Genomic DNA, 7,372 nt, shown 5'->3' with positions numbered 1-7,372 from the left:
ACGATGTACAACGTCCACAAGCAGTGGTACCTTCTCCAAAACTGACCATATAATCAGTCACCAAACAGGCCTCAACAGATACAAGAAGATTGAAATTATCCCATACATCCTATCAGATCAACATGGACTAAGGCTGATCTTCAATAACAACATAAATAACAAAAAGCCCACATACATGTGGAAGCTGAACAACACTCTACTCAATGATAACTTGGTCATGGAAGAAATAAAGAAAGAAATTAAAGACATTTTAGACTTTAATGAAAATGAAGCCACAACCTACCCAAACTTATGGGACACAATGAAAGCATTCCTAAGAGGAAAACTCAGCTCTGAGTGCCTCGAAAAAGAAACTGGAGAGAGCATACACTAATAGCTTGTCAGCACACCTGAAAGCTTTAGAACAAAGAAGCAAATTCACCCAAGAGGAGTAGAGAGCAGGAAATAAACTCAGAACTGAAATTAACCAAATGGAAACAAAAAGAACCATACAAAGAAGCAACCAAACCAGGAGCTGGGTCTTTGAGAAAATCAACAAAATAGATAAATCCTTAACCAGACTAACTAGAGGGCACAGAGACAACATCCTAATTAACAAAATCAGAAATGAAAAGGGAGACATAACAACAGAAACTGAGGAAATCCAAAAAAAAAAAAAAATCATCAGATCCTACTACAAAAGCCGATACTCAACAAAATTGGAAAACCTGAATGAAATGGACAAGTTTCTAGACAGATACCAGGTACTAAAGTTAAATCAGGATCAGATGAATGATCTAAACGGTCCCATATCCCCTAAAGAAATAGAAACTGTCATTAATAGTCTCCCAACCAAAAAAAAAAGCCCAGGACCTGATAGGTTTAGTGCAGAGTTCTATCAGACCTACAAAGAAGACCTAATTCCAACTCTCCTCAAAGTATTCCACAAAATAGAAACAGAAGGTATTCTACCCAATTTGTTCTATGAAGCCATAATTACTCTGATACCTAAACTACACAAAGATCCAACAAAGAAAGAGAACTTCAGACCAATTTGCCTTATGAATATCGATGCAAAAATACTCAATAAAATTATTGCAAACTGAATCTAAGAACACATTAAAAGGATCATTCATCATGACCAAGTAGGCTTCATCCCAGGCATGCAGTGATGGTTCAATATATGGAAATCCAACAATGTAATCTAGTATATAAGAAAACTCAAAGACAAAAACCACATGATCATCTCGTTAGATGCTGAGAAAGCATTTGACACCCATTCATGATAAAAGTCTTGGAAAGGTCAGGAATTCAAGGCCCATACTGAAACATAGTAAAAGCAATCTACAGCAAACCAGTAGCCAACATCAAACTAAATGGAGAGAAACTTGAGGCAATCCCACTAAAATCAGGGACTAGACAAGGCAGCCCACTTTCTCCCTACCTATTCAGTATTGTGCTTGAAGTCCTAGCCAGAGCAATTCGGCAACTAAAGGAGATGAAGGGGATACAAATTAGAAAGGAAGAAGTCAAAATATCACTATTTGCAGATGATATGATAGTATATATAAGTGACCCTAAAAATTCCACCAGAGAACTCCTAAACCTGATGAACAGCTTCAGCAAAGTGGCTGGAGATAAAATTAATTCAAACCTACTACTTATTCTACAGAAAAAAAAATAATAAAAGGCTTAGATTTACACAAGGGCCTGGAATCAATGATGTCTAATCCTCTTTGGTGCCGACACATCTCTATTCTGCGATTCCATGAGGTGGACTGTGAAGGTTTCAAGCATGGCAGACATACAACCAGTAGAAACAATTGCTGTGGAATCTGACCCTCTAAATAAATGATGCTGCTTCCCCGACATCACTGACCACCGGGTCACTCACTGTGCACAGGGTGTCTGTTCATGAGAAGTGACTCTTTGGCTACTGTCCAAGTAAGTGCCGAGGGTGATGGAAGTTGGTGTCCAGGAAATCCACTGTACTGAGATTCTGCTTATCAGCACTTTAATTTATCTGGATCTTGACCTCTTGAGTAAGCAATGAGGTTCAAACTACATCTCATTCCTAGAAGTGGTTCTGCCTTGACTAGGTGAAATCGTGTTCCATGGAAGTTCAGTACTGAAAAGTTGGTTGATATGAAACATGGTCTCAAAAAAAACCCCAATCAACTTGTATAATTTTCTCATGTGAAAACAAAAGGAGGGGCTGGAGAGATGGCTCAGTGGTTAAAAGCACCAACTGCTTTTCTAGAAGTCCGGAGTTCAGTTCCCAACAACCACATGGTGACTCACAACCATCCGTAATGGATTCTGATGCCCTCTTCGGGTCTGTCTGAAGAGAGCAAAGGTGTTCTCATATACATAAAATAAATAAATAAATCTCTTTAGAAAAAGAAAGAAAAAAAGGAAGGAAGGAAAGAAGGAAGGTAGGAAGGAAGGAAGGAAGGAAGGAAGGAAGGAAGAAAGAAAGAAAGAAAGAAAGAAAGAAAAAGAAAGAAAAAAAGGAAGGAAGGAAAGAAGGAAGGTAGGAAGGAAGGAAGGAAGGAAGGAAGGAAGGAAGAAAGAAAGAAAGAAAGAAAGAAAGAAAGAAAGAAAGAAAGAGAAAAAGAAAGAAAGAAAGAAAGAAAGAAAGAAAGAAAGAAAGAAAGAAAGAAAGAAAGAAAGAAAGAAAGAAAGAGAAATCTGTTAAAAAAAGGAATGAAAAAAATCTGGTCAAAGTTACAAAATGTCACGGAAGGAAAATTATACATATTTTAACAGTTCAGAGATTGCTTTAAATTCTGCAATTTATAGTTGGGATTAACCCTTGTTAAGTTACTGTCAAAAGGAATGAATTTCATCAATACACGACCCACCTAAATAATACCCTTCCTAAAGGGTTAGAAACTTTTGGCCGGGAGAGACTCCCTACAGAAAGGTTTGACTTCCTGCATCAGCTGACAGGGAGCCTCCGGGCTAGGGGTCGTCACGCCAGCAGAATTCCTGGTGAAGATGCCAACCAGATAAGGACCTCCACCCAAATTTATGAGCTTGGGAAAGCAGAAAATAGCCCCGAAGATGAAGATCCCTCCACCCCAAAGCTCCAATTCCCGCCCCATAAAACTTCAAGTCCCAGCTCACAGTCTCCACCTTCAATTGTCCTGATTGAAGAACAGTTCTGCTCTTGTGATGTGTCAGTCTCTGCTTCCTCTTATTTCCATAGCATGATCTTTGGATTCCTCTTCAAGGTGTTACACACCCGTGTCCCCTCTCTTGAGTATGGCTGCTGTGTCATTGGTGCTGTCTGTTTCTGAGACTTTTTTTCATTTAAACTTTTATTTTTTCAATGAGTACCATCTTTTCTTTTCTTTTTTTTTTGACTTTGTGCTGATTAAAAAGGCAGACTGGGTTATTCATTCATAAATTTAAGTCAAAATGGTTCTCCTTGGCTTTGTTCCTACCATGTCCAGTTACCCCTTTTCCCCCTCATAAAACGAACAGTGCTTGGTTAGCTTCCCCTCTTTGTGTCCAGTTTAGACAGAGGCAGATCCAGGTCTGGCTACCCCTCTGCCTCTGCCTGGGGGAAATCTGGCTTTCTGTGGAGAGCTTGAGAGGCCGAGTGGAATCTACCAGGAGTTCTAAACTTCCTGCTTCCAGAGCCTTGTTCATAGGTGTGAAGCTTTGGGCAGAAGGTTTCTTTTGTTTTTCCTGTTAAATAGATTGGTTCAGTCTTTTGGCATTGTTCAATGTCTTCCTTTTCACAAGCTCATATATAAACACACACACACACACACACACACACACACACACACACACACACACACACACACGTAGCCAACAGCTATTGAAAAGGGTAGATATAATAGAAGGAGTGTTTCAGAGACCGAGGTAGCCAAGGAAAGCAAACACGAGCTCCCTGGGCTGGTGGCTTCTTGGTTCCTGAAGACTGAGAAGAATGGCAAGAAGGCATGGGGGTGGGGTTGGGGTGAGGTGTCGGAAAATTCTGCTAATTAAAGTCGGGGATTTGGCTCATAATGGAAGACTCCCTTCATAATCAGGGCTTCTTCTTCTTTGATCTTGTCTGGAGAATTCAAAACTTCTACCTGCAGAACGTCCTGTAGCCTTATAGTTATAGTTAGACAATAGGATTAACTTTCCTTCCGATAAGAACCCCTTCAGCTAATGTCTGAGATTCCTGCAATGTGTTCCCCATGCTAATGAGGTATTTTGGTACCTAAGCTTTCAGCCAGAACCCTTTGCCCATCCTGGATGTTCCTACCCCCCAGTTCCCCAAATTATGTAAGCCTTGACTTGCCCCAAGTAAAGCTGATCTGCCTCCATGAAGCCGGTCCTGGTGTGGGGCGGTCATTCACGGGAGATACTCACAGGGCTTCCTCCTCTTCATCTCTGTCCCCCTTGTCCTCCGGGGCAGAGATGAAGGAAAGGAATGGGATGGAGGGATAGAGGGGTGGTTCTGGTAGTTTCTAAACTGCACCAATGAGAGACCGGGGTACACCCAAGCCAGCATCCTCTTAGTGCACTTCCAGCCTTAGGTCCCATCTCTAAGTGATAAAGTTGTTACTTTTGCTGTGGCTTACTTAGTTTTTCTCTTTCCTGGAAGCTGAATTCTTTTTCCATGCCAAGGAGCAAGCTCTGCAAAATCCTAGATAACCGCCAGTACCCTGCTTGTTTTAGTAGAGTTAATATCACAGTGAGAAATCACTCTGCACCCTTAGAGATTAGTATAGAAAAATATCTTTAATATATCTCATAAAAGGCTCTGCTTAATACCCAAAGAGGAACCCACCTTAAACAGAAGATTTTACTAACTTATGTAGACTGAGTCTTATGCTTGCCCCATACAGTATCATCCTTAAATCTCTGTCAGGTGCTGTTACACTCTGAACAGTTTAAAAAGAGACAGGGGGATGGAAGTTTAGCCACTTGGGCAAATGGGAGATGCGCACAGCAAAGGTATCATCATCAGGATTATTTCTGAAGTACATCACTGTTGTTCTTTTCTAATAGTTGATACCCATAGCCATCTCGACCCCCCCGGCAGAATTGTTTTTCCTGATAAGAGCTCAGGGGACTAAATGGCAGGCCATGACTGTGGTGGTGGCTGTGACCCAGCGCTGGCCCCTGAAGTGTCCCTTAGAGGCATGTACTTTAATGTGGGAAAGAACCTAAAGGCTGGTTGTAATTCAGGCTTGTCTCCTTTTGTTATGGAAATGTAGCCCTTTTGGGGGAGTGGTAGTCAATTTTGGTGAGTGAACATTTACAGAAATTTTCTCAATAACCCCAAACTTTAATTTTGGTACAAAAATGTTCATTCCTGCAGTTCCTAACAAGTCAATATGCACAGCACTTTGAAAATTATCCATGAATATGTGCTTAAACTAAGTGATAAAGCTTGAGTTACCCCAAACACAGGCTGCTAGCTGAGGTCAAACAAACTGACACGCCATCTCCTTTCGGTCCCCTGCTATAAGTGAAGGACCCTCTCTGGTCTGCTTAGTACCGTGGTTTCTGCTTTCAAAGGGTGACTTTGCTGTTTCAAATGCCCTCTCAGCGCAGTTCTGAAATACTGCATAGTGCATGACTTAGAAGAAAGCCATGATGTATGTGTCTTACCAAGAAAATGTGTATTCATTCAGCTTCAGGCATAACTTTGATGACACTGGATGAGCTCAATGCCTATGAATCATTGCTATAGATTAAATAAGGTGTTTCCACACCACAGCAACCAGCACTTCCAACTGGAAGGCTCTGGTTGGCTTGTTAATGGCAGCACCATGACCAGAGGCTCCTAGGAACTTACTTTGTGTTCAGAGAGCAATGACTCAGTCTTCGCCAACAGTACTTGAGACACTTTCGAGACTGTGAAAGAATTTACCGTTCTTTGAACATTCCCAGTGCTAATTTGGGTGTGTGCCTGAGGGTGATCTGTTTGGCACATTTTGCCCAACTCCGCTATTCGACAGTCACTTTTCGTCATTGAAGTCACAATTCATCGATTAATTTGTTCCTTAGCTTAGGGTGTGCGTCATCAGTAGCTCATGATGGCACATATTCGCATAATTAGTTTCATTTGACATTTAGGCATAATTCTGAGAGGAAACCAAATCTCGGCAGGGCAGGATGTGTTGGTGAGGAAGGGAGGGTCAGCCTCTTCCATTCTCCTTTGATGAGCAGGTCTGGTGAGGAAGGGGAGAGAGACAACTTAGACACGGTATTCTGTTTCCTGTCTTCCTCCTTTTTTTATTTTTTTTTATTTTTATTTTTTAAATTTAAAATTAAAAAAAAATTTTCTTCTGTCACTTTTGGAGATGACTGGTTTTCGTAGCTTAAATGTTTGAGTACAAGTTACATTATACACACACACACATATTATATTCACACACATACACACATATATGAATGAACTGGCAACCATGTGACCAAACTGATAAATAATTTATTAAAAATAATTTTATCAGTTGTAAATTATTTGTCGTTTGCTTTTCTCTTCTTCTTATTCTTATTTATTTAGTTTTTTCTAGACAGGGTTTCTCTGTATAGCCCTAACTGTCGTGGAACTCACTTTGTAGACCAGGCTGGCCTCGAACTCAGAAATCCGCCTGCCTCTGTCTCCTGAGTGCTGGGATTAAAGGCGTGCGCCACCACACCTGGCAGCCATTTGCTCTTCTCAAGCCTTAGTAATATCTTGATCATAACTGAAGTGCCCAAGATGAGGGCTTAAAACTGCCCCAAGGAATCATGAATACAGCAGGATTGCTAAGAGACTGCCATAGTCTAGTCCAGAGGGCAGACATTAACCAGCCTTGAACTCTTCCGCCACAAAATCAGGAATCACGTGTCCAGGCTTGTGTTCTCTAAGTGTGCCTTCTAGCTTGGGAAGGCTAGGTTAGCCCCCATGGTGCCTCAATATCCGAAGCAGTCGACGGGTAACGCTTACTCTTTTTACTAGACATTATCGCCCTCTGCTGGTGTCTTGGTGTATTTGCACGGTGAGCTGAATTTAGCCCAGTGCAGACCTTCCTCCATCCCGGTGCACGGATTGGCGAGTGGGAGTGCTACTGCGCATGTGTGGATTTCCGAGGACACCTTTAAGAAGTTGTTTGTCTCCTGTATGGTTGGTCGTCGGGCTTGTTTTCAGGTTGTTAGGCTTAGTGGCTACTGTCCTTACCTGCTGAGCTATCTTGCCGGCCCTGATATTTTAGAAGATTTTAAATTTATTTATTTTTTGACGAGTTCATAAATGGATTCAGTATCTTGATCACATCCACCTCAGATCCCTGCCTCCGGCTCTCCCTGACCCCCAACACACCCTTCCACCTTCACATCTTCTTCTTTAGAGATATTTATTCTTTAGATGAGAGTGTGGCCACAGTGCCCTGCCCCC

The sequence above is a fragment of the Mus pahari genome, chromosome 10 (genome assembly GCF_900095145.1).
Source record: "Mus pahari chromosome 10, PAHARI_EIJ_v1.1, whole genome shotgun sequence".
Lineage (NCBI taxonomy): Eukaryota > Metazoa > Chordata > Mammalia > Rodentia > Muridae > Mus > Mus pahari.
Note: the sequence above shows the minus strand (reverse complement) of the source record.